Raw genomic sequence first — 27,668 nt, 5'->3', positions numbered from 1 at the left:
AGTGTTGATGCCCCTTTACAAGTCGTTGGTGACACCCTACTTGGAGTATAGTGTTCAGTTTTGGAGGCCATATGTTGCTAAAGATGTAAAAAGATCGGAAGTGGTGCAAAGAAAAGCTACGAGAATGGTATGGGATTTGTGTTGCAAACCGTAAGAGGAGAGACTTGCTGACCCGAACATGTATACCTTAGAGGAAAGGAAAAACAGGGGTGATATGATACAGACGTTCAAATATTTGAAAGGTATTAATCCGCAAACAAACCTTTTCCGGAGACGGGATGGCGGTAGAACTAGAGGACATGAAATGAGATTGAAGGGGGGCAGATTCAGGACTAATGTCAGGAAGTATTTTTTCACAGAGAGGGTGGTGGATATGTGGAATGCCCTCCCGCGGGAGGTGGTGGAGATGAAAACGGTAATGGAATTCAAACATGCATGGGATAAACAGAAAGGAATCCTGTTTAGAAGGAATGGTTCCATGGAATCTTAGTGGAGATTGGGTGGCGACGCCGGTAATTGGGAAACAAAGTGGGAGCTGGGCAGACTTCTACAGTCTATGCCCTGATTGTGACTGAATAGATAGGGATGGGCTGGAGTGTAAATTTTAAGGGACTTTGACGTTAGCTTCAGAACTTACGGTAGTACAAGAACAGTACTGGGTAGACTTCTACGGTCTGTGCCCTGAGAAATGCAAGGAGAAATCAATCTTGGGTATACATATAAACTATCACACACCATGTAAATGAGTTTATCTTATTGGGCAGACTGGATGGACCGTTCAGGTCTTTATCTGCCGTCATTTTCTATGTAAGACATTTTAAAAGCAACAGCTGCATTTTCTGCATTTACAGGGTGTTATAAAATTAAGACATGCCTAATAATACACAAGGTGCAAGGCAGTACATAGTTATTCAATAGTCATCCACAAGGGAAGAGCTTAGTGGCCTTTTTACTGAGGTGTGTAGGCGCCTACATGCGTCTAACGCACGTCAATTTGGAACTATGCCTGGCTACCACATGCCCTGGGTGGTAATTCCATTTTTTACGCGCGTCTGATACACATGGCAGAAAATATTTTTTATTTTCTACCGTGTAGTGCTAACCAGACAGTAATCAGCATTGTACACACACTGATGATTACTGACCGGCTAACGCGTGACACCTTACCGCTAAGTCAATGGCTGGTGGTAAGGTCTCAGGCCCAAAATGGATGCGTGCCTATTTCTATTTTGCTGCATATTCATTTTCAGCCAAAAAAGAAGGCCTTTTTTTGCAGGTGCGCTGAAAAATGGACCTGCACGCGTCCAATACACACGCCTACAACAGCGCAGGCCGTTTTTCAGCGCAACTTAGTAAATGGATCCCTTAGTCAGAACACAGTGGAGTCACAATTTACAGGCATGTTAGAGTTATGTATTACTGGACAGCTGGCATCTAAATAAGGGGGAAATATCCTTGATACAGCTCACGCGAAACATCAATCATGTTGGACTATTTGTCCCAACCCCACATTATGCTAAAGCCACTCTTCAGATGAGTATTAATTTTTATTTCAGAATTTGGTCGTATGACAATGTAAAGCAAACAATACACTGAATAATAAATAATTAAATATTGATAAAACGATGATATTTATATGTACTGGTCGATGAGGAGGTGGGTGCTGTAAATCTTGCAATATAAATTGGATTGTTTGCAAGTTGCACCGCTGAGACCAATAGATTAAGGGAGTCTTTTATTAAGGTGCACTAGAGTTTTTAGCAAGTGTTAAAAATCAGCTGGTTCTAAACGCTGAGACATCCATTATTTCCCTATGGGCATCTCAGTGTTTAGCGTGAGCTAAAAACACTAGTACACCTTAGTAAAAGACCCCCTTACTTATTTACACTGTAGAAGATTGTGGTGTGTGATAGCGGAGATTTCTACAGTAACGTGAAGCCATTGTTAAGGACTTAGTTAATAGAATATGCGTGAAAATGGCAACTCTGCTTATGCGCTACCCAAATTCTGTCCCATAATTATTAGCATGACCCATTTTTAAAAGACCCCATTCACTCATATAAATCTATCTATCTATCTATCTGCTTATCATTTCTATAGCGCTACAAGGCATACGCAGAGCTGTACACCATACACAAAAAGACAGTTCCTGCTCAAGGAGCTTACAATCTAGATAAGACAGGTAAACAGACAGAACAATAAGGGTAAGGGAATAAAGAGGTGAGGACAAAGGACAGGGTAAGTGAGTTAGGAGTCAAAAGCAGTGGTAAAGAGGTGGGTTTTAAGTTTGGACTTGAAAACGGCTAAAGATGGGGCTAGACGTACAGCCTCAGGAAGTCCATTGCAGGCATGAGGTGCAGCGAGATAAAAGGAATGGAGTCTTGAATTAGCATTTTTCATGCAAAATGGTTAATAAGATTACACTCCACACATAATAATTGCTATTCTAGTATAGACTACAACGTGCATTTCAAGTCCAGTAAATTTAAAACATGTACATGACAGCTGGAGTCTTACAATTACTGTAGCTGATGCAGGTAAAGTTAGTCCACATTTAAAAAGAGCTGTCTGGGAAAGTGTGCTTCTTTGCAGATGATATCAAAGTCTGCAACAGGGTACACCCCCCCCCCCCCCCCTGATGGTGTGGATAACATGACAAGAGACCTAGCAAAGTTCATTAATATGATGTCAGTATTGTCTACCTCCCCAACAGCTACATTGTGTATTAACTCAACTCTAATACCTTCCTTTCGTCTATTCACAGGTACCCGACAAGGTTGCCCTCTTTCCCCTTTATTATTCATTTTAGCTTTAGAAGCCCTACTTATTATTTAAAAGAACATCACGATATACAAGGTAGATGGTGAAATTATCAGCATATGCTGGGAATGTACTTCGAGATATTTCTAACCCTGAAACCTCTGTCCCTTTTTCCGTTTAAAGTTCTGAACTCTTTTGGTAATATCTCAGGATATACTGTTAATTGGACAAAAATGGAATTAACGCTCCTAAATGTATTATGCCTTAGATCTAAAGTATCATCTACTCCTATCAGGTGGTGTCCAGACCAAATTAAATATTTAGGAATTCAATTCTGTCCATCCTGTGAATAAACTCTTCAAAAGAACAAAGGCAAGTTATTAAAACAAATTTGACATTTGTGTTCTAATTGGTCACCTCTTCACCTAAATTGGTAGGGTAGATGAGAATCCATCAAGATGGTTCTAGCTTCACTATAAATATATTATAAGAATGTTACCTTTTCAGTTCCTTAAAACTTTCTTTTCTAAAATTGATAAGACTCTTTCACATTTCTTGTGGAAAGGTGAAACTACCTAAAATATCTTTACAAAAACTAAAACTTCCGAAGACTCTGAGAGTCTCATCTTCCCAGATTTTGCGAAGTATAAACAGGCAATGCAAACGTAGGGCAGCTACTATACGACATAACAATCATACTGACAATTCACCGATACGGAGCTGCCTAGAAATGGCCTTGGTATATCCATTCTCCTTAGCCCAATTACTTTCAATGACATCTACTGCTTTGGTAAATAAATCCTAATAAAAGGATTTCCTCTCACCTGGACATTTTCAACATTCTTACCTCTGTGGGTGCATTGGACAAAGTCACCTCCATAAATTATCAACTACTAAATATATTAAGGGGCTCACAGACGAATGACCCTACAAAATGTATGGTCTTTGTAGACGAATACTACACTATCAGATAAGCAGTGGTCATGGTTTTAGTTAAAATCAAATTGTCCCCAAGGTTCAGCCCCCATTTTACAATCATTATTCCGTCTCTTGCACAAAGCTCAATGGACAACCCGGTGGTAATCATCAGTTGGCACATACTGGACGGTTACTACACGGGTAACACGTGAGCCCTTACCGCTAAGTCAACGGGTTGCATTAAGAGCTCAGGCTGTAAATAGACGCACGCTGGTTTTCATTTTGCTGCATGTCCATTTTCCAGACACGCTGGATACATGGTCCAGCGTGCATCCAAAACACACGACCACACTACCGCAGGCCAATTTTTGATGCGCCTTTGTAAAAGGACCCCTTAGTAAATTGTTTCAGTTACAGGGGGCTTCTGACATTTACCTTTCTGGATTCTTCCGGTCCTTGGAGATTCTGGGCTGATAGTTTCCTCTGATGCCTCTGACCTCCCGATATTATGATAAATGACCCGATCATCCTTCCTCGGCACTGAAGAACCTTACATAGATTTGCAAACAGTTTAGAAGCAAAAACATGTACCCGGAATGCAAGAAATCTATCAGATGTTTTATTAATCAGCTTTTATTTATTTTAAAATATTTATAGCCTGCCTATAAAAAAAAACCCAAAGTAATATGACAATATTACCTGCGGAGGTAGATGATGAAGGTTGGGGATTATGCCAACGTCTTTTTCCAACTCTCTCATCCGAGTAACTCATAGTCTCAGCCATTGCAAACACCTCCGACACTGCTACCAGCTCTCTTGATGAGATAAAGGTGATGTGCAGGAAGACAGGAAGTCTGAGCTTCCACGTAGTACGCAAAAGAGTTCACTCATGAGGCATTCAGCACTCTCGAAAAAGAGACAAATGCACCACAAGGGAAAAAAGCAGAATCATCACTGAAACTTGAGAACAGTGAAGAAATTAATGCACTCATTTGCTCTGTCTCAGATCTGGAAGCTTTGGCTCTTAAAGTACTCTGTTTGGTATTTAATTGAAATTAGTGAAATAGTAATGTATTAAAATTGTAGGTCAAAGGGGCCTGAATGTCATGAGATGATAGTAGCATTTATGGGTCCAGAGGCTGGTGATACACAACAATACACAACCCTGAGATACAGATTCTAATCTCACTACCTAAAACAGCTCATTGTCTGCTGCCGAGCAAGTTGCCGTTTAACCTTTCTGTCCTTGTGACTGACCTGCGTGGCTCACACTCCTGCTGTGGTACTTGATTTGCCCAACGAAGATAAAAGCTGTACCTCAGTTTCTAGGTAAGTAATGAAAGCGTTATCAGTACAGAGGCCAATATTAAGCCAATGGATTTAAAAAACATTTTGATATTCTGCTCTGGTATCTAGAATGAGCATTGATCAGTGATGCCGTCTAATAAATAGCGATAATCAGACCACTAATTGGACAGCTAACCAGAAAAAGTGATACTGGATTCTCCCTTGACCTTAGAGTCGTAAGTAAATCAGAACGGGAGAAGGCAATTTACAAATTAAGACAACTTAGACTGATTACATACTATTTTGATCAATCTGCAAATGCATTGTTAATTCAGATGTTAGTATTGTCACACCTAGATAACTGTAATGCCCCTTATCTAGGATTGTCGGCTAGATTATTGAAGAAATTGCAACTTATTCAGAATGTTTCAATTAGAATGATATTTAAGTTTCCCAAAGGAAAAGGGTAGATAGTGGGGTTCCCCAGGGGTCTGTGTTGGGACCACTGCTTTTAACATATTTATAAATGATCTAGAGATGGGAGTAACTAGTGAGGTAATTAAATTTGCTGATGACACAAAGTTGTTCAAAGTTGTTAAATCTCAAGAGAATTGTGAAGAATTACAAGAGGACCTTACGAGACTGGGAGACTGGGCGTCTAAATGGCAGATGACGTTTAATGTGAACAAGTGTAAAGTGATGCATGTGGGAAAGAGGAACCTGAATTATAGCTACGTCATGCAATGTTCCACGTTAGGAGTCACGGACCAAGAAAGGGATCTAGGTGTCATCGTTGATGATACGTTGAAACCTTCTGCTCACTGTGCTGCTGCGGCTAAGAAAGCAAATAGAATGTTAGGTATTATTAGGAAAGGAATGGAAAACAAAAATGAGGACATTATAATGCCTTTGTATTGCTCCATGGTGTGACCACACCTTGAATACCATGTGCAATTCTGGTCACTGCATCTCAAAAAAGATATAGTGGAATTAGAAAAGGTACAGAGAAGGGCGACGAAAATGATAAAGGGGATGGGATGACTTCCATGTGAGGAAAGGCTAAAGAAGCTAGGGCTCTGCAGCTTGGAGAAAATACAGCTGAAGAAAGATATGATAGAGGTCTATAAAATAATGAACGGGTGAGAGTGAATCCCTTGTTTACTCTTTCCAAAAATACTAGGACTAGGGGGCACGCAATGAAGCTACAAAGTAGTAAATTTAAAATGAATCAGAGAAAATATTTCTTCATTCAACATGTAATTAAACTCTGAAATTCGTTGCCAGAGAATATAATAAAAGCAGTTAGCTTAGCAGGGTTTAAAAAAGGATTGGATAACTTCTTAAAAGAAAAGTCCATGAGCTGTTATTAAGATGGACTTGGGAAAATCCACTGCTTTATTTCTAGGATAAGCAGTAGAAAATGTATTGTACTGTTTTGGGATCTTGCCAGGTGCTTGTAACTTGGATTGGCCACTGTTGGAAACAGGATGCTGGGCTTGACGGAACTTCGGTCTGTCCCAGTATAGCAATACTAATGTACTTATGATATCCTCTCTTCTCAGAGGATTGTTCTTCACTGGCTCCCAGTTTGACAGAGGATTTTATTTTAAGTCAGGGTGTTTATTTTTTCAGGCCATGTACGTTTTTTTCATCTATTTTAATCACTAAACTGCTTTGTTTCTCTATGGCTAGATTCTCGCTGCCATTACAGAGTTTAAGGATCCTACATCCCCCAGTTTCTCAGAGGATAGTTGATTCCGTTTTGTCTTTTTCTGCTGTCTTCTTGTTGCAATTCGCTTTCTTTAGGTATTTGATTGGAATGTAACTATCTGTTTTTTTTCTGTTTATGTGAAGTCATTTTTAGCTATAATTTATCTCGTATTTTAACATTTTACCGATATAATTGTATTGTATTGTATTTACAATAATTGGTTGTAAACCGCCCTGGACCCCTTTGGGGGAATATTGTGGTATATAAGTAATTTATTGATATTGATTCGCTGTCCTTTATCTGATTAGGCATAACTTCTGGGTCGTATACACCCCACCCTGAGACTGTCTGGATAGTATTGAGGCTATCTGGTCAGTGCTGCTGGATATTCCCTCTGACCAGTGTTTATCCTCTTAGCAACAGCACCCGCTGACCGGATAAGCTCCTTTGAATTCCAGCCAGACAGTTCATATTTCCCATTCATAAAAAGTACAATTTTCTAAGCAGCTCTGGTTCTTCTGACATATCCGTCTTTACAGTGGCCACAGAAAATGAGGAAGGGGCAGTCTCCTAATGTCTGATAATACTGTGCAGGGCTCAGCTCAGCAGAAGAACAGAGAGAGAATGTGAAAACCACAAGGTATGAAAGGCTGTGAACGCTGAACTGTGATCTCGCTGTCCAAAAAAACAGCCCAAAATAGCAATGGTGCTGTGTGGTTTAATCACAATGCAATGTACTGCTTTCAAACATCTGTAGCCATAACTCATGCAGTCACTTGACATATCCTGTATTTGTTATTGACTCCCAAAGTATATAATATAGGACTCTATTCACTTTCATTGTGGCCAGTGGTGTATTTATACAAGGTTTTTCTCTTGCATGTGCAATCCCTGTCCCCTTAGTGTGGACTCCAGAATAAGGCTTGGAATTGGAACACACCAGAAGAATGAGGTTTGGAATACAGTAAGAGAGGCTATTGGAGCACCAGAATGAGGCTTGAAGTTCCCTGAGGAAGGCTACTGGAACACCAGAATGAGGCTTGAAGTTCCCTGAGGGAGGCTGTGTTGGAGCACCAGAATGAGGTTTGTTGTACACAGAGAGGCAACGAGAGGGCTCACAGTTGGAAGATCTCACTGTCACACTCTCCTGTCAAACATTCCTGGCTTTGCCACTGGTTGTGGCCTAGAATTGAGTTCTGTCAAATATCACCTGTTATAAAAGAGTTCACTCATGGGGCATTCAGCACTCTCCAAGACTGTTCAAATTGTATCTGCAATTTGTCTCTGGAACTCAAAAGGGGTGTAGTCATGTTTAGAGCACGGGCAGGTCAGGGGCATTCCAAAAAGTTGGGTGCAGTGTCTCTGGGCCCAGCTTGGGTACCAGGATTTATATCAGGTTTCAGTTGGTTTTGTAGTTTTTGGGATCTTGCCAAGTACTTGTAACCTGGATTGGCCACTGTTGGAAACAGGATGCTGGGCTTGATGGACCTTTGGTCTGTCCCAGTATGGCAACACTTATGGACTTATGTACTTGGTGTAAGTCTGGCGCCCAGAGTTGAATATGAAAAGCAGCACTAAGGATGCACCTTGTATAGAATAGAGCTTATCACTGAGTTTTTCCAGTGCCAAATTTTAAGCAGCATTTATAGAATCCCCCCTATGTACTTACTACTTACACTACTACGTGAACAGACACATTCTCAGACATCAGATCCCAAGTGACTACTGGGTGAATCACATGGAGAGAGAGAAGATCCTCATGTATCAAGAAATGCAATCAGAAATGTGGAACAAAGATTCAGAAATATTTCTCATAGTTTTGGGTGCCACACAATGAAAAAGATTTCCAAACACATCTGGATAAGTTGACTATACACGTTACATCTAATGACATCCAGAAAGAAGCTTTGCAAGTTCCACAGCGAGTGTAAGTAGTAAATTTGGGAGACTGAGATCATACTCCACATGCCCTGGCTTAAGAATGAGGTTCATTCCTGTCATGGTGGGCACAAAACTAACTCATTTCGAGAAACTGCTTCAGAGTCTAATTTATGAAAAAGTCACAAAGAGAAAGGGAACTTGATAAACTGCCTTTCTGTGATTACAATCAAGGTGGTTTACATATTATATACAGGTACTTATTTGGTACCTGGGGCAATGAAGGGTAAAATGACTTACCCAGAGTCACAAGGAGCTGCAGTGGGAATTGAACCCAGTTCCCCAGGTTCTCAGGCCACTTCACTATTAAGACAACAGCGAGATGAGTTTCAGTTTCACACAGCAGCGCCCGCCTATTGACCTGCCTCTCTTCAAACAGGTTATCTGGGCAATCCTCCACATTTGATAAGTCCCGTTTCTGGGTGGGGTCATGTGACCCTCGCATCACCATACATCAAAAGCAAAGTTATCTGGGCAATCCTCTACACTTGATAAGTCCCGTTTCCGGGTGGGGTCACGTGACCCTCGCATCACCATACATCGAAAGCAAAGCAAGTCACTATTACTATTTAAACTCAGCCATCAGCCATCCACGCTCTTATCATCTCTCGCTTAGACTATTGCAACTTGCTTCTCCTCTGCCCTAACTACACCCCCCCCCCCTCTGGACTGCCCACAAATGATCAGTTGAGAATATTTAGCAGCACTGTCCAGTTAACTGCCACTGAAGATCCCTAGATAGCCCCAAACAAGTGATTTAAATGGTCAAGAGCTGATATCTTACTTTTCTGCCTTTCTTGTCTGCCTCCCACATTTTTCATGGGCTGAATTATGTGTTGGCTGCAGAAGGAACCTCTACCTTCTCCTGAGAACCTGTGGGTATTCGCTGAAGGTATTGCTTCTCTCATGCATACCATGACAGTAATAAACCTGACTCCTAAGCCAGGGTATGTAGAGTAAGATCTCAGTATCTCAAACGTATTGATAATGCTCACGGTACTACTCGCATCGTGCCAAGAAAGCTTCCTTCTTTACTTCAGAAGATGTAATGCGTAAGGCAATTTATCAAGGTCTGCTTGAAAGTTCATTGTCTTCAAGTATGTGGCTCCCTTCCATTGAGAAATATTTCTATAACTCTGGGGGCAATGACTCCAAACAGGAATATAATACATGGTCTTAACATCTGACTCCAACATAGGTAATTGCAACAACACCCTTTATATACATCTTGAAAAGTTCCATACAGGAAAGATAATGAGTAATTGGAAAACTCAATATCCTCTAATTTGCTCTAGCAGAATTTTCTAAATGAGTATGCATCAGGAGATTATCCTTAACTGATGAAACAACTACTGCCTGACAAGAAACCATTTTGAGTCTCCAATTTCTCAATACTTTTTTGAACAGTATTAAACTTTTCTTCGTGTTCCGTCAGTTTATCAACAGACTCGTGAGAAAATTTGCTAAGCATAGTCAAGTTATCATACAGCTTCCTATCCAGTCTAGTTATCGCCTCAAAAACACCTTTCAAAGAAATACCCTGGTTAAATTTAGAAGAATCAGTCAGAAGTTTATAAGAAAGCGTCACAGGAGTTGGAATCTTAGCTGAAGTGGCTCCAGAACTCTTCTGAAAGCTCCCAACTACATCCACCAAAGCAGCTGTATTAACAGGCAATTCAGAAGCGACCAGTCTTCTCCTTCACCGGAGCACTGTTGCTTTCTAAAAACACTGCTGGTTGAAGGGGCGGGGTAGGTCCCCCTGAAGAAAGAGAAGGTGTGAATAAACATGTGGATAAAGGTGAGCCAGTTGATATGGAGGTATATTTTATTTTTCTTACATTTGTATGCTGTGCTTTCCTACTCATAGCAGGTTCAATGCAGCTTACATATTATATATAGGTACTTATTTGTACCTGGGGCAATGGAAGGTTAAGTGACTTGCCCAGAGTCACAAGGAGCTGCCTGTGCCTGAAGTGGGAATCCAACTCAGTTCCTCAGGACCAAAGTCCACCACCCTAACCACTAGGCCACTCCTCCACTCTTATAAAGTTACATAATGAGCCCCATAGTGTATCTAGATTTTCAGAAAGCTTTTGATTCTTCATGAGAGAAAATTAAAGAGTCATGGGATAGGAGGCAAGGTTCTGGTGTGGATTAGGAATTGGTTATTGGACAGAAAACAGAGGATAGAGTTAAATGGTCATTTCTCTCAATGGAGGGGGATGAACAGTGGAGTGCCGCAGGGTTCTGTACTGGGACTGGTGCTATTTAACGTATTTATAAATGATATGGAAATCAGAACATTGAGTGAGGTGATTACATTTGCAGATGACACAAAACTATTCAGGGTTGTTAAAGCACGTGCGGTCTGTGAGTTATTGTAGGAGAGCCTTGGGAAATTGGAAGACTGGGCATCAAAATGGCAGATGAAATTTAATGTGGACAAATGAAAGATGATGCACATTGGAAAGAATAATCTGAATCATAGTTTCCTGATGCTAGGGTCCACCCTGGGGGTCAGCACTCAAGAAAAAGATCTAGGAGTCATTGTACTGCGACTGTACTGAGCTGAAATCTTCTGCTCAGTGTGTGGTAGCCAAAAAAAGCAAACAGGATGCTAGGAATTATTAGGAAAGGGATGGTGAATAAGACTGAAAATACTATAATGCCTCTGTATCATTCCATGGTGCGACCACACCTTGAGTATTGCATTCAGTTCTGGTCGCTGTATCTCAAACAAGATATAGCAGAATTAAAAAAGGTTCAAAGAAGAGCAACCAAAATGATAAAGGGGATGGAAATCCTCTCATATGAGGAAGCATGAGAACAAAAGTATTGCCATACTGGAACAGACCGATGGTCCATCAAGCCCCGCATCCTGTTTCCTATCCAGGTTACAAGTACCTGGCAAGATCCCAAAACAGTACAATTCATTTTATGCTGCTTATCCTAGAAATAAGCAGTGGATATTCCCCAAGTCCATTTTAATAATGGCTTATGGACTTTTCTTTTAGGAATCTATCCAAACCATTTTTTAAACCCAAGGCTAAAGAGATTAGGTCTTTTCAGCTTGGAAAATAGACGGATGAGGGGAGATATGATTGAGGTCTACAAAATTCTGAGTGGTGTAGAAAGAGTAGAAATAAATTGATTTTTTACTCATTCCAAAAGTACAAAGACTAGGGGACCCTCAAGGAAGTTACATGGAAATACTTTATAAACAAATAGGAGGAAATATTATTTCACTCAATGAATAGTAAGCTCTGTAACTCTTTGCCAGGGGATGTGGTAACAGTGGTTAGTATATCTGGGTTTAAAAATGGTTTGTACAAGTTCCTGGAGGAAAAGTCCATAGTCTGCTATTGAGACAGATATGGGGAAGCAACTGTTTGCCTGGGATTTGTAGCATGGAATGTTGCCATGATTTGGGTTTCTGCCAGGTACTTGTGACCTGTCTTGGCCACTGTTGGAAACAGGATACTGGGCTAGATGGACCATTGGTATGACCCAGTATGGCTACTCTTATGTTCTTATGAGAAAGAGTACTCACAGTTGCAGAAACAATATTATTCAATACAGTCGCTGTTGACCGGTTGCAAATGCAGGTCCATAGGGCCTTTAACTACTACTGGTGCTTGAACAGTCTTCTTCCACCTCCTTTCCTCTTTCCCATTAGAGTGAATCTCACATTCCTCGCTCTGTTCTTATGAGAAAGAGTACTCACAGTTGCAGAAACAATGTTATTCAATACAGTTGCTGTTGACCGGTTGCAAATGCACTACTGGTGCTGGAACAGTCTTCTTCCACCTCCTTTCCTCTTTCCCATTAGAGTGAATCTCACATTCTTGGCTCTGTAGTGGCTCTGAAGGGGCTCCTGAGGAGCATGCCCCTTTGGTCACACCCCTTCAGGCACATGACCGCAGGCATGTGACTGCGGCTGTATATCACGGGAAGGGCTGCCTGTAAATAGATGGAATAGAGCAGGGCTTCCAACATCACTGGGACCCAACAAGGTGTGCCCAAGCCATTGCCTACAGTTACCAGGGCTCTCAGCTGTTCTCAAAAGACCCGATAAGTTTATTATCTAGAAAAGCCCCAAGTGATGCTAATGATTCTTTAATAGAAATTAGAGTGTCAGATCTGGGGATGAAATGGAAGCGGTAAATTTCTTCTGCCAAGTTTCCAAGTTTATTTAATACATGCTATCCCGCCCTTTGGGAGCTTTCAGGGTGGTTTACAATCTACCCACACTGCCTCTGATTTTTGGTCTTTCTTGGAGCTTCTTTCTTCTTCTTGATTGTACGTTGGAGCTCAGGATCTTTTCTTCCCTGACTAACACCAGGAACAGCCCTAGCTGAGATTCAGGGATAACTGTGGCTTTCTAACTAATAAAATAAATAATAATTTTGTAACCTTACATAGTTTTTCTATTCTTTTACTGAGGAAGAGCACTCTTCATTGAATTCTGTAGTCACACTGCCCACAGCAACTTGGTCTCTCCAAAAATCATGCGATCTTCCACACTAGCACACCAGTAAATCATGCAGAACACACATGCTGCCAGCCCAACCTTAAGCCTGGAGATCAGTTTTCCTAGTGGCTTAACTGGGATTAATCCACTTACACAAATAGAAATGCTAAATAGTAGTAGTGGTACACAAACTTGTTTTACACAATTATGCACTTGGTCTCTGTACCTCAGTCTTAACTGCAAAACTTTTAAACGGCACAGAAACAAACAAACAAACAAAAAAATCAGTTTTGTTCTTTTTTATCTCTGCTCAAATTCAACACCTTTCACCTCCAGCTCACTTCACCTGCACTCAGTGCTCAAACACTTGCAGAAAATCTTACTTTCACATACTTTGTCTCAAAAATCCTGTCATGCAGTCAGAGTTCCCACATACACATCTTCAGTGTCTTCAGCCCCTCTCCCCACCTCCAGGCAAGTTGTTGCCAAGGGAGTATGTGACTCTGAGCCAGCAGATGACCTCTGCCAGCCAGGTTTCAGAACACAGGGTGTTTGCTCCGTTTTGGAAAACAATTTCCCATAGAAAATAGAAAAGTTACATTTTTAGAAAAATAACATAAAATTACTATACAATTAGATCAAAATATCCTATAATCATTAGTGCAATCAAGCTACATATACAGTGCATTTTTTTTATAAATTTAAAGACATTTACAGATTTTTATCATAAATCTCTATCAAAACTTCTATAAAACTAGAGATGTTCACTCGAATTAAATTCTGCATCACCCCACACACATGCCCGAATGATGCCCACTCAAAAAACCCAAATCCAAAGCTCAGAGCATTGGGGCAAGCCACGGACAACGCGGCTCCGCACAGGAAGCCCAGGACCACTTCCAGAGCCACAGCACTGGCCACCAACAATCGCTGGAAGCCCAGATCCTCTCCCGGACCCCGGGTAAAAATAAAAATAAGGAAAAAATAAGTCTAACCCACCAGGTTACACTGAATCAATATAGCCCATGAAGATATTAAACAAAATGATGAGAATTAGTGGTAAAGTTCAGAGATTATGCCTGGCTTAGGAATGAGAATTATTACTTTTGTGGTATCTGCAAAACTAACCCATCCGGAGATTTTGCCCAGGAGAGAAAATATTCAGTTTAAGGGGATCCGACTCATGCTCTTCCTCTAATGCAGTGTCTATTATCTGGGCAGACTTATACGGTCTGTGCCAGAGCCAGTGGTGGGAGGCGGGACTGGTGGTTGGGAGGCGGGGATAGTGCTGGGCAGACTTATACGGTCTATGCCAGAGCCGGTGGTGGGAGGCGGGACTGGTGGTTGGGAGGCGGCGATAGTGCTGGGCAGACTTATACGGTCTGTGCCAGAGCCGGTGGTGGGAGGCGGGATTGGTGGTTGGGAGGCGGGGATAGTGCTGGGCAGACTTATATGGTCTGTGCCCTGAAGAGCACAGGTACAAATCAAAGTAGGGTATACACAAAAAGTAGCACATATGAGTTATGTTGTTGGGCAGATTGGATGGACCGTGCAGGTCTTTTTCTGCCGTCATCTACTATGTTACTATATTACAATGCAAGAAATGTGAACAAGGTGCTATATTTGGGATATGGGCCAGATGCTAGAGACCAGAATCATCTCAGACAGACATGAGATTGGATGTCAGAAAATAATTCAAGGTAACATCTCTGTGGAGGGAAGGGGGACCACTTTTTGGAACCAGAGCACTGCATCAGTGATCTCTCTCTCCCCACCCCTTCCCCTCAAGGCTGTCATTGGAAAGCTTTTATGTTTCACTTATATATTCTGATATGTTGTCATGTTTTGCTCATATTCTCCTGATCTGAGGAAGAAGATTTGGGCCTTTGAAAGTTAGTCCAATAAGAAGGTGTTATGACAAAATCTTTAAAAACTTTTGTACAAGATAGTTTTGTTTAAACAAATGAATGTGTAAAATCTGATTGAAGGACAATTGCACTGTGTTTTGCATTGGTTAAGAATCAGGATTCATCTTCCTTTCTTTTGCATTAATTTGAATGGATCATTAAATTAATTCAGGTTTACCACATCTGTTGGATTCTTGAGCTTAGCCAGGTGAGCACCCTGGGAAGCACAGTCCTGCAGGCTGGAGCTCCAGTTTTTGGTCTCATTAGATACAAAGTAACATTTTCCTTTCCAGGGTCCCAATCTCTCTGGACAGAATTCATGTCGCTGACCTGTGTGTAAAAAAGAACTTGAAGTAATCCGAGTTACACTAATATCATCAGCATAGACACCAAGGGGGTAATTTTATAACTGCACAATGTGTGCATATTTTTCCTTGCACAAACAAAAAGTGTGCACATGAGCATCTAACCCAAAATGGCAGGACAGAATCCAAAATATCCTTTTTCCCAGTGTTATTAGTTATCAAGTATAAACCAGCCTCAAATGAGTGTCTCTTTGGTTGGGAAGGACCAGGAGAAGCTACTCTGCCACTTACCCTTGGAGAAGGACCGCGATCAGCTGCCGAGGGAACGTCTGGGAATGGAGTGGATACTGTGCCGTTTACGGAAGAAAGAGTTTATAAACAGCTTGAGAATCTGAAGGTGGACAAAGCTATGGGGCCGGATGGGATACATGGAGACTGAGGGAGCTCAGAGAGGTCCTGGTGGGACCTCTTAAATAATTATTTTATAGATCTTTACAGACAGGAGAAGTTACGCAAGATTGGAGACAAGCGGATGTGGTCCCTCTTCACAAAAGTGGGGACAGGGAAGAAGTGGGAAACTACAGACCTGTAAGTCTCACGTCGGTGGTAGGAAAAATAATGGAGTCGCTGCTGAAAGAACTTTCTAGAAGCCGATGGGTTACAGGACCTGAGGTAACATGGCTCTACCAAAGGAAAATCCTGCCAAACGAATCTTATTCAGTTCTTTGACTGGGTGACCAAGGAACTGGATGAAGGACATGCGCTAGATGTAATCTACTTGGACTTCAGCAAAACCTTTGATACGGTCCCCCACAGAAGACTCATGAATAAGCTGAAAGGGTTGAACTTAGGACCGAAAGTGGTGAACTGGATAAGAAACTGGTTGACCGACATGTGGCAGAGGGTGGTGGTAAATGGAATCCGCTCGGAGGAAAGGAAGGTGAGCAGTGGAGTTCCTCAGGGGTCGGTGCTGGGGCCTATTCTGTTTAATATATTTGTGGGAGATATTGCTGAAGGGTTGGAAGGAAAGGTGTGCCTTCTTGCGGATGACACAAAAATAGCCAATAAAGTGGATACCCTGGAGGGAGTAGAAACGATGAGAAGGGGTCTCCAAACCTTACAAGAATGGTCGAGGGTCTGCCAGTTAAAATTTAATGCATCTGTTAGGGATCCCTAATATTCTAGCTGGTGCTGATCTTGAAATGTATGCGGAAACGGATAGGAAGCCAGTGAAGTGACTTGAGGAGAGGGCTAATATGAGCATAATGACACTGGCAGAATATTAGTCGTGCAGCAGAATTTCCTCCTTTATTCTGCTGGTTATGCCCCTCTCTACGCATCCTAGCATCCTTCTGGCCACGGCCGTCGCCTTGTTTCTTCACCTTTAGATCCTCAGACACCAACACCCCAAGGTCTCTCTCCTGAGTCGAGCTTACTAATCTCTCCCCTCCTATTCAGTATCTCTCTTTCGGGTTTCTGCACCCCAATTGCATCACTCTACACTTCTTGGCATTAAATTTTGTGTAATAATAAATGTTTCACCAGTGATAATTAATCAAATATCGTTCTCCAATCAGGTAATTATTTTTATATAATTTTTTGTATATGCAGTGCTCAGACTATGCTATTGTGCCTTACAACCATGTGTCATGGAGTTGGCCAGCAGCATCCAACCATCACATCACTGGCCCTACCTACCATCCAATCACCTTGGATGACATAACGGTTAAACCACTATGCTGGTGTTTACTTGCAAATATATGCAGATAGGTAGAGGCACTTATCTCAATCTAGCTGTGGTGGATCTTATGTTTGTTATCGCTGGATTCCTTCACCCTCTTTGTGACTCTGTGATTAAAATCAGTTATTTTTCGTTATTCCCGATGTGGGGCCACGTTTCTCCATAATGGCGTCTTCAAGGGAATATATGTTCAAGCTGTGAACAAGGTGCTTCGACGTTAGCTCCAGAACTTAGTACAACAACAGTGCTAGGTAGACTTCTACGGTCTGTGCCCTGAGAAAGGCAAGGACAAATCAAACGGGTATACATATAAAGTATCACATACCATGTAAATGAGTTTATCTTGTTGGGCAGACTGGATGGACTGTACAGGTCTTTATCTGTCGCCATTTACTATGTTACTATCCTGCTTATTTTCGAAGGAGAAGGCCGGCCATCTTCCGACACAAATCGGGAGATGGCTGGCCATCTCCTGAACCCGGCCAAATCGGTATAATTGAAAGCCGATTTTGGCCGACTTCAACTGCTTTCCGTCGCAGTGCCGGCCAAAGTTAAAGGGGGCGTTTCGGCAGGGTACGGAAGACGGGACAGGGGCGTGGTTACGAGATGGCCGGCTTTGGCCGATAATGGAAAAAAGATGGCCGGCTCTGACGAGCACTTGGCCGACTTCACTTGGTCCATTTATTTTTAGGACCACCGGATGGAATCGGGGATCACCTCCCCTTACTCCTCCAGTGGTCACCAACCCCCTCTCACCCAAAAAAAATTAAAAATCATTTTTTGCCAGCCTCTATGCCAGCCTCAAATGTCATATCCAGCTCCATGACAGCAGTATGCAGGTCACTGGAGCAGTTTTTAGTAGGTTCAGTGGACTTCAAGCAGGTGGACCCAGACCCATACCCCCTCTACCTGTTACACTTGTGGTGGTAAATGGGAGCCCTCCAACCCCCCCCCCAAACCCACTGTACCCACATGTAGGTGCCCCCTTTTATCCCTAAGGGCTACAGTAGTGGTGTACAGTTGTGGGGAGTGGGTGTTGGGAGGGATTTGGGGGGCTCAGCACACAAGGTAAGGGAGGTATGCACCTGGGAGCTATATTTGAAGTCCACTGCAGTGCCCCCTAGGGTGCCTGGTTGGTGTCCTGGCATGTGAGGGGGACCAGTGCACTACAAATGCTGGCTCCTCCCATGACCAAATGCCTTAGATTTTGCCGGGTTTGAGATTGCCGCCATTAGTTTCCATTATCGCTGAAAACCAATGCCGGCCATCTCTAAAGCCGGCCCAAATGTTAAGATTTGGCCGGCTCCAACCGTATTATCCAAACGAAAGATGGCCGCCATCTTGTTTCGATAATACGGTCGGGACGCCGCTTTATGGGGCCAGCCTTGAAGATGGCCGCCCTTATAGATGGCTGGCCCAACTCGATTATGCCCCTCTATGTTACCCACTGACATCTGTACTGCAGGTTCCATAATACATCAGGATGAGGTTGTCAGAAAGTCTTCCTCCTGGAACTGCTTTAGACACTTACTTCAAAGATTTTTCGTGTGTCCTGTTCCTAGGCCTGGTAAGTTCTGGGGGAAGTATTATAAAGCCCTTGTGCTTTTTTTCCTTACTGAATTTGTGCACTTACAATCCTGAATCCTTGTGTGAAATTCCTAGTTACTATTATATTATCAGGCAGATTTACCAATCTTACTCCACACTCTGTCCAGTGCGATGTGCATTTGTTTGCTAACCCAAAATAACACCCCCCCCCCCCCCAATTTCAGGTTTCTGTTTACAGTAGTGTTAATAGTTGCTTAGCACATGAGCCAGTGACCCTTGGGTTGTAGAACACCTGTCTTCCATGGTAAGTACCAAAAAAGGATCAGCTGCCTCTCCATTGAGGAGGTGGGGGGGTGGGTGGTCAGTGTTGCACTTCCTAACACTGGTGCCGGGGGAAGTTTGTTGAGGGTAAGGGTGAGGGTTGCCATTAGGGGTTTGAGTTGTGGTTGGAGGGATTTGGATGGATTGATGTTTTGGGGAGGACAACAAAATGGAAAAAAAACAACAACCCACAAATGACAAAAGGAAACGAACTTGTTTGAACACCCCTAATATTTTCTAAAGGATGCATAGAGCGGGCAGGTCTATTTCCTTGTGTGGTGCTAAGGGCTCAAGTTCCACCCTTGCTTTTTCCTCTAAGAATAGAAAATCTCAAGTAATGATTTTGGATTCTCTCTGGAAGTTATGGCTGGCCTTGAACAAATGCTCTCTGCCAGAGGCGTAGCCAGGTTTTGATCTCAGGGGGAGCAGACTTTTATAAAATAGGCGTCGGTTGGTGTCAGCTAGACAGCAGTGTCTGTGTTGTTGCTCAAGGGCTGTGGCGGGCACTGATTAATACAGGCTGTCTCTGTTGCGTCCTGCCTACAAGGAAACAGTAAGTTACAACAGGAGGCAGGACACAGAAGAGGTCTCTGGACTGGCCAGAGCAGGCAACCTGTCTTCTTAACTACAAAGTAAAAATATTCAAATCATGACCATCACCTCAGGAATAGAACACACATTCCTTCCACTGCTAGACACTTTGTTTAAATCAAATGGGCTTTTGTTTGTGAGGTGACTCTACAGGATGTGGAGACCACCAGTCTTCAGGATTTTTATTTTGGGTGACAAGGGTCACCAAAGACCAGAGTCTTTCAAATAGGGCTAGACACTTTGCCATTCAGGTTTTCAGGCTATCCACAATGAATCTGCATGAAAAAGATTTGCATGTAATGGAGGCAGTATATGCAAATCAATTTCATGCATATTTAATGTAGATATCCTGAAAAACCTGACTGGCAAGGGGGTACTCCAGAACCAACTTGGGAAACACTGCCCAAGAACACAAAACGTACCACCCCATAACAGCCCTAACCCACCTATGAAAAGACAGTGCTATATGTATTACACTGGGTTCTGGAGCACCAATATATCTACTATTGGGAAACTAGAACAAGCTGCACTGTTACACATTTCTACACAGACACTACATGCTAGCAGAATTCTTCACCTCAGTCGCACATGCAGAACATGGACAGAACCTCATCTATATAGCATGAGTAGCCATACTGGATCAGACCAAAGGTCCATCTAGCCCAGTATCCTGTTTCCAACAGTGGCCAACCCAGGTCACAAGCACCTGGCAGAAACCCAAATTGTGACAACACTCCATCCTACCAATCTAATACAGAATAGGGCGCCACCAAAAAAAAAAAAAAAACAATAACAACAAAAGTTGAAATAGAGACCCCCTCCTCTCTGCCCAATAAAACCAGACTCTATAAACAGCGCAATACTGGTAAAAAGAAACAGAAAAGCATTTTCTCCTATACTTTGCAAAATAAAAATAGAAAAAAATGTACATTTTACAAAGCAGGTACATCTCAGTCCTTACAAAGTATTGGAGGAGTCTGGAGGAGTGGCCTAGTGGTTAGGGTGGTGGAGTTTGGTGCTGAGGAACTGAGTTTGATTCTGGGCACAGACAGCTCCTTGTGACTCTGGGCAAGTCACTTAACCTTCCATTGCCACATTGAGCCTGCCATGAGTGGGGAAAGTGCAGGGTACAAATGTAATTAAATAAAAACTATGTTTTTTTTACCTTTGTTGTTTGGGAATTTGGCTGGTCCCAGTCTTTTTTTTTCCATGTTCCATGAGTCAGCCTTACAAATTCTTTTCCAGGCTGGACTTCCCATTTCTTCTCTCTCCTCATCTTCTTCCTTTCCTTCTCTACATCTATTTGGCACTGATCTTTCATTTTATGTCCCCACTATCAGATAGCTATGTATAGAGCTGCCAAGTGATCCAGTTCCAGAAGGGAGATTTTTCAACTAGTCCTAGTGTGAACTAGCAATCTCCCTGTTATCTCTTTAATCTACTATCTACTAATAAGGACACATTGTAAGCCACATTGAGCCTGCAAAGAGGTGGGGAAATGTGGGATACAAATGCAATAAATAAAGAAAAATAAATAAATAAAACTCATGCGCATTGTGGTAGATATAAAGTAGGGGGAAGATCCCCTAAATGACAGCTCATACTGTCCGATCCCAACCTTGGTTCTTATTGAGCTGTAAGGCCAAGAAGCAGGAATCAAATCAGGCAAAGAATCACAGAAATAAACTGAGCATCCTCCAGATATACATAAATGCATACAAGTCTTAAATAATCCAGATCAAGTCACAGCCTTCTTTTCCTAGTTCGTGGAGCTTGAACCTGACCTGAATTGATTCATTCATATCTAATAGACAGTGACCAAAATGCAATTATAATTGCGTATGTAAAGTACCTACAGGAAGCCTTCCTAGCAGAAAGGACATGCCAGAATAGTTTAGAGCAGTGCAGCATGTTGCTATAGCACAACCTAGGGGCCTGCTGCAATGGTATTTTCCTGATTGTAAATGACAGATATATTTTTCATGGCAATTAACTCGCCAGGAAGTAATACCATGCAACTGCTTTGGAATCCCCCCCAAACCCACCTCCCCGCTCCCCCCGTTTTCTATTTCTGTTGATGGCTCTCTCATTCTCCCTGTCTCCTCAGCTCGAAACCTTGGGGTCATCTTTGACTCTTCTCTCTCCTTCTCTGCTCATATCCAGCAGACTGCCAAGACCTGTCGTTTCTTTCTTTACAACATCCGTAAAATTCGCCCCTTTCTTTCCGAGCACTCTACCAAAACCCTCATCCACACCCTTGTCACCTCTCGTTTAGACTACTGCAATCTGCTTCTTGCTGGCCTCCCACTTAGTCACCTCTCCCCTCTCCAGTCGGTTCAAAACTCTGCTGCCCGTCTCATCTTCCGCCAGGGTCGCTTTACTCATACTACCCCTCTCCTCAAGACCCTTCACTGGCTCCCTATCCGTTTTCGCATCCTGTTCAAACTTCTTCTACTAACCTATAAATGTATTCACTCTGCTGCTCCCCAGTATCTCTCCACACTCGTCCTTCCCTACACCCCTTCCCGTGCACTCCGCTCCATGGATAAATCCTTCTTATCTGTTCCCTTCTCCACTACTGCCAACTCCAGACTTCGCGCCGTCTCGCTGCACCCTACGCCTGGAATAAACTTCCTGAGCCCCTACGACTTGCCCCATCCTTGGCCACCTTTAAATCTAGACTGAAAGCCCACCTCTTTAACATTGCTTTTGACTCGTAACCACTTGTAACCACTCGCCTCCACCTACCCTCTTCTCTTCCTTCCCGTTCACATTAATTGATTTGATTTGCTTACTTTATTTATTTTTTGTCTATTTGATTGTAAGCTCTTTGAGCAGGGACTGTCTTTTTTCTATGTTTGTGCAGTGCTGCGTATGCCTTGTAGCGCTATAGAAATGCTAAATAGTAGTAGTATTAGTAGTAGGAATCCTTCAGCCATTCCATTCCCTCCCCTTTCCCAACCCCATCTCTGGCTCTGTTTTGCTTTTATAAATTGTTTTAGGGGTAGAGACCTAACCTCTTGCAGCTTTATTCCATTAGTTTAATTCAGATTGTGAAATAAGAAATCTAGGTGGTTTACAAAGAAAATAGGAAACTGCTGAGGGTAGGATAACAAGACAAGGGGGAAAGAATATCAACATGACAAACGAGACATAGGGATAAGAGAGGCTAGGGACAAAACTTAAATTTTTTTAAAGCAGAGGTAAGCTCCTTGTGACTCTGGGCAAGTCACTTAACCCTCCATTGCCCCATGTAAGCCGCATTGAGCCTGCCATGAGTGGGAAAGCGCGGGGTACAAATGTAACAAAAAAAAAAAAGAAGGGAGAAAACAAACAGGTAACAATGATGACTGACACCAGAAACACAAAGTGCAAAACACAAGTTGGAGAGTACAGAATAATTAAAGATCGAGAGCTGGAGAAAAATGACAATGAAAAATAATATTTTAAGCTGAGATCTGAACTTAATAAGTGAGCCTTCAAGTCTCAGATAAAGAGGGCGAACATTCCAAAAGTTTGAGGCAGCAACAGTGAAACAAGAGTTTCTGGTAGTATCCAAAAAGACTTTACGAAAGGACGGGACAAACCAAGAGGCTCTGGGCAGCAGATTGCAAAGATCTTGTGGGAGTGCAGGGGACCAGGAGGCTAGACAGAAAACAAGGCAAGCCTGAGGACTGAATCGGGTGACAGAGAATATTAATTTTAAAGGGAATTCTATAAGATACTGGGAGCATGTTCTCCTCTGCCTGTCTTCTCCCTCCTGCACAGCACCGGCGATTCAGAGTGAGCCTTGCTTCTGCCGGCATCGTGGCCTCTTCTCAGGAGCGTCCCATCTCTGCGGAAAACAGGAAGTTGCAATAGAGTAGGCGGGACGTGCCTGAGAAGAGGCCCCGACGCCGGCAGAAGCAAGGCTCACTCTGAATCGCCGGTGCTGCGCAAGAGGGAGAAGACGGGCAGAAGCGATAGGACTCAGGAGGGAGCAGAAATAAAATTATTGGCACAGGGCACATAGGCGCCTTTTTTTCGGAACAGCTGTTTGGGGGAGCGACCGCTCCCCCTGCGTCCCACCTGGCTACGCTTCTGCTCTCTGCCCAGCTGGTAGATCGAAATGTTCAAAGAAAACTTGTTTCAGAAACATTGGCAGCTTTAGGAAATCAAATTTCTAGTATCTAAGCTTTTGTATAGTGGAACAAGTAAAGAAAATTAAAACTTATGTGGATTTCTTCGTTTAGGACAATAACATTCTTCATAAGAAAGTTTTAGAAAGTTTGATTACGAACCAGACACTAAGATTCAGTAACTTTCCTAAAATTTCCACTAAGCTGCCTTTCGAGTTATTTAGGAGTCCTTTTACTAAGATGCACCGAAAAATGGCACATGCTGGTTGTTTTTAGGCTCCTTGTACCCCTTCCCAAATTAACATGTACCAGCCATCCACAATTTGGGAGGATAATAGAAACCAAGGCTATGTGCGTATGAGAAAGTATATTTTTTATTTGCTTACCAAGTAAAAATACAATTAATAGTTTCTCATGAGAGATCAGTACAGTTACCTAAAGAGATGTTCACTGTCTGCATCTCCGAAATACTGTTCTGATTCAGCAGCTTATATCGTTTGTTTCAGACAATGATTTACATGACTTTTTCTGCAAATCATCCTTCTCATAGATTATTATCTGGTTCTCACCATCTGCTTTTCTAAACCTGTTTAAACCACATTTGCCCTTTTTGTTTACACTAGTTTCTTTCCCAAGCCTGCTTGCCTGTAAGAGTATCATAATAGACCATAAATTCCAGAGATCATAAATTCCAGAGTCATGCACGCTCCTCAATCTCTGATAGATTCCAAAGTCACACAGGCTTATCAATCTCTGGCCTTTTGATCCATTCCATAGTGCATAACTGTGCTCATAATTCAACATGATATAGACGCATGTATTGGACACGCGCAGGTCCATTTTTCAGCACACCTGCAAAGAAGGCCTTTTTAGGGAGCTGAAAATGAACGTGCAGCAAAATAAAAATCACCGCACATGCTTTTTGGACCTGAGACCCATTGAATTAACGGTAAGGTCTCACATGTTAACCAGGCAGTAATCGTCAGCGCATGTACAATGCCAATTACCGCCCGGTTAGCGCCGTGCTCCAGAAAATTTTCCGGCATATGTAGCAGATGCATGTAAATAATGAAATTACTTCCCGGGCCACACGGTAGCCAGGTAGTAGTTCAAAATCGATGAGCATAGGACACGCGTACGCGTCTATGCAGCTTAGTAAAAGGGCCCCTTAAATAATCATCGTGCAATGTGTTGAAAGTTCTGAATAATCATTGCTCTGCTTCCACCAATGAAAAAAAAAGGAAAAAAAACAGGGAAGAAGGTTTTAGAGGGTTTCTTTAATTTTCTAATCTGACTCAAATGCAGAAGAAGGGAATGAAAATTAATCTTTGGCTATTATGGGGTCATTTTAATAAAGGGTGTTAAGCCCTAATGCATGGTTAGCATGCCAAAAACAGGCTACTGCAAAACGTGATTTTGATGGTAGTTTGCCTGTTACTTCTCACTATTTCACACTTAAATATTTTTTCGAGGGGGTGTGCCATGTGCAAATATTAACTATCTAGCACATTTGCATTACCGCGAACTAACCATTGGATTCTATGTATGGCGCCTAGAGCTACACATGGAAATTGGCATGCGTAGCCAATTTGTACGCACAATTTGAATAACGAGCCTGTCAGTGCTGATAATTGGATGTTAACAAGCAATTATTGGCACTAATTGGGACTAATTAGAATTTACCCACATTACATGCTTCACATATTCTATAAAGTTGTCCTCGTAAACTCTACCACATGGCTCTCACAAGGGGACGTGGCCATGTGAGGAGCTTGGATGTCGGCTCATGGATATCACAAGGGGACGTGGCAAAGGGAGGAGCTTGGATGAGTCTGCACATAAATCTCACAAGGGGACGTGGCCATGGGAGGAGCTTGGATGAGTCGGCACATGGAGCTCACAAGGGGACATGGCCATGGGAGGAGCTTGGATGAGTCGGCACATAAATCTCACAAGGGGACGTGGCCATGGGAAGAGCTTGGATGAGTCGGCACATGGATCTCACAAGGAGATGTGGCCATGGGAGGAGCTTGGATGAGTCGGTACATGGATCTAACAAGGGGATGTGGCCATGGGAGGAGCATAGGTGGATTGGCACATGGATCTCACAAGGGGCGTGGCCATGGGAGGAGTATGGTTGAGTCATGGGTGTTCCTAAAATTTACATGCAATGTTATAGAATAACCTGTTCCACGTGGGCATTTATACCAGGTTTTATTTGGTGTAAACAGCCGTGACTATAGTTAGTCACAGGAACGGCTGCTAAGCATCTCTATATATAAAAGGCACCGCCAACGTTCTAATTGAAGCCTCCAGCCGGAAACTTGAGGTGGCATAGATATCCGGTTTAGCAAGTACACAAAGGAAAAGAGAGTTGCAATTAACTCCTGCCACAGTTGTTTTCTCAGGCACCTGGAGTGGTTGCCCTGGGTGATTAACAAGGTCAGCTGGAGTAAAGCCATAAACTCCTCCCAGAGTCTTGCCTTGGGTGATTAACAAGGTCAGCTGGGGTGCACAGGGAGGAGGGAGGGAGACCCTGGAACTGGGAGGGAGGAGGGAGTGATGGGCCCCTGGCACACACTCTGATTCTCATACATACATTATCACTGTCACAGACACACTCGCACCCAGTCACACTCTCTGTCGCACATTCCCTCTCTCTCACACAGTCAATCTCACACACACACACTCTCTCAAACATACACACTCCAAGGAAAACCTTGCTAGCGCCCGTTTCATTTCTCAGAAACGGGCCTTTTTTACTAGTATTCTATAAACCGCTCCTAACTTTAGGCAAAGTTTATAGAATATGCCTAAGCGTATTTCTTTTTGGCGCCAATTTTCTAGGTGCCATATATAGAATTTGCAAAAATCTAATATAGTCAATCCCAAAATATGATAGTATCAGAGACCCAGTGAATTGCACAACCCCGTATCATTTAATTTAAAAAGTGAACATGGGAGAATTCAGTATAGGCTGTAACCACAGCCAAGCTTAATTTCAGTGAGTTTAGCCGAAATCGGCTCACTTGAAAGCTCTCTACATCATTAATATTCCCTATATTTTATGTCCCTTAGTTTATGCTTTAATTTAATCAAACACATATTTTACTCTCTATATTTTATTATACTAAATCAGGGTGGTGTAAAATTCAATAGAAATCCGTACAAACACAAATTCCCCATCCGTTGACTGAAGAACTAAATCAAAAATATGTCCATATACTAAACCAACAAAGCAGCAGAAATGAAGGAACAGAAAGGAGCAAACTTTTCTTGGCTTATACTCTGTCGTTATTGCACTAACTGTCCCAAACGTTGTTAGTGTTATATAGAATTTGGTCGCTAACTGGTTAATGCAGAGTTAACACATTAACTTTTATCAGGTTACATGTGAAGTTCAGCGCACAACCTGAAAAAAATTTGAAAAAAATGCCTTAAATATTGCCACGTTAGAGATCAGCTTAGCACACAGGTAAGTCAGATGTTAAAATGCTCTAAGCCCGTTTCCTAAAGTGTTTTAGTAAAGGGGGTCCTACGTTAGCCAACGTTTGGCCCCTTTTACAAAGCTGCACTACACTGAATGTGAAGAATCTTATCCAACGAAGGAAAATATAAAAACATTTATACCAGCAAGATCTGGCAGCATATCAAGATGGCAGATTGAGCAGTGCACAGGGATTTTCAGATCAGTGTCTGCTGGAAATTGGTTCCCTACCTTAATACCTCTGAAAGAATGCCATATTCCAAAAATGATGGGGGTGGTGAGGCGTAATGGTATGCTGGAGGCGGCTCACAAGAGCCGGTTGTTAGATTTAAAACAAAAAAATGCGAGCCGGATGTTGCACCAGATCAGCTGGGGCAGGTGTGATCCTCTATCCTACGCTTCTGCCCATACAATCTCCATATTCCGACCATACTGAAAGGGACCACTATAAGTTTCAATGCCAGTCTTGTGAGATTGCCGTAGTCTCGCAAGATTGCCACGGAACTCATGGCAGACATATTCTGTATGGACAGTGTGTGGAGACTGCATGGGCAGGACTGTAGGA

The sequence above is a fragment of the Microcaecilia unicolor genome, chromosome 2 (genome assembly GCF_901765095.1).
Source record: "Microcaecilia unicolor chromosome 2, aMicUni1.1, whole genome shotgun sequence".
NCBI classification, from domain to species: Eukaryota; Metazoa; Chordata; class Amphibia; order Gymnophiona; family Siphonopidae; genus Microcaecilia; species Microcaecilia unicolor.
This window is presented reverse-complemented; position numbering follows the sequence as displayed.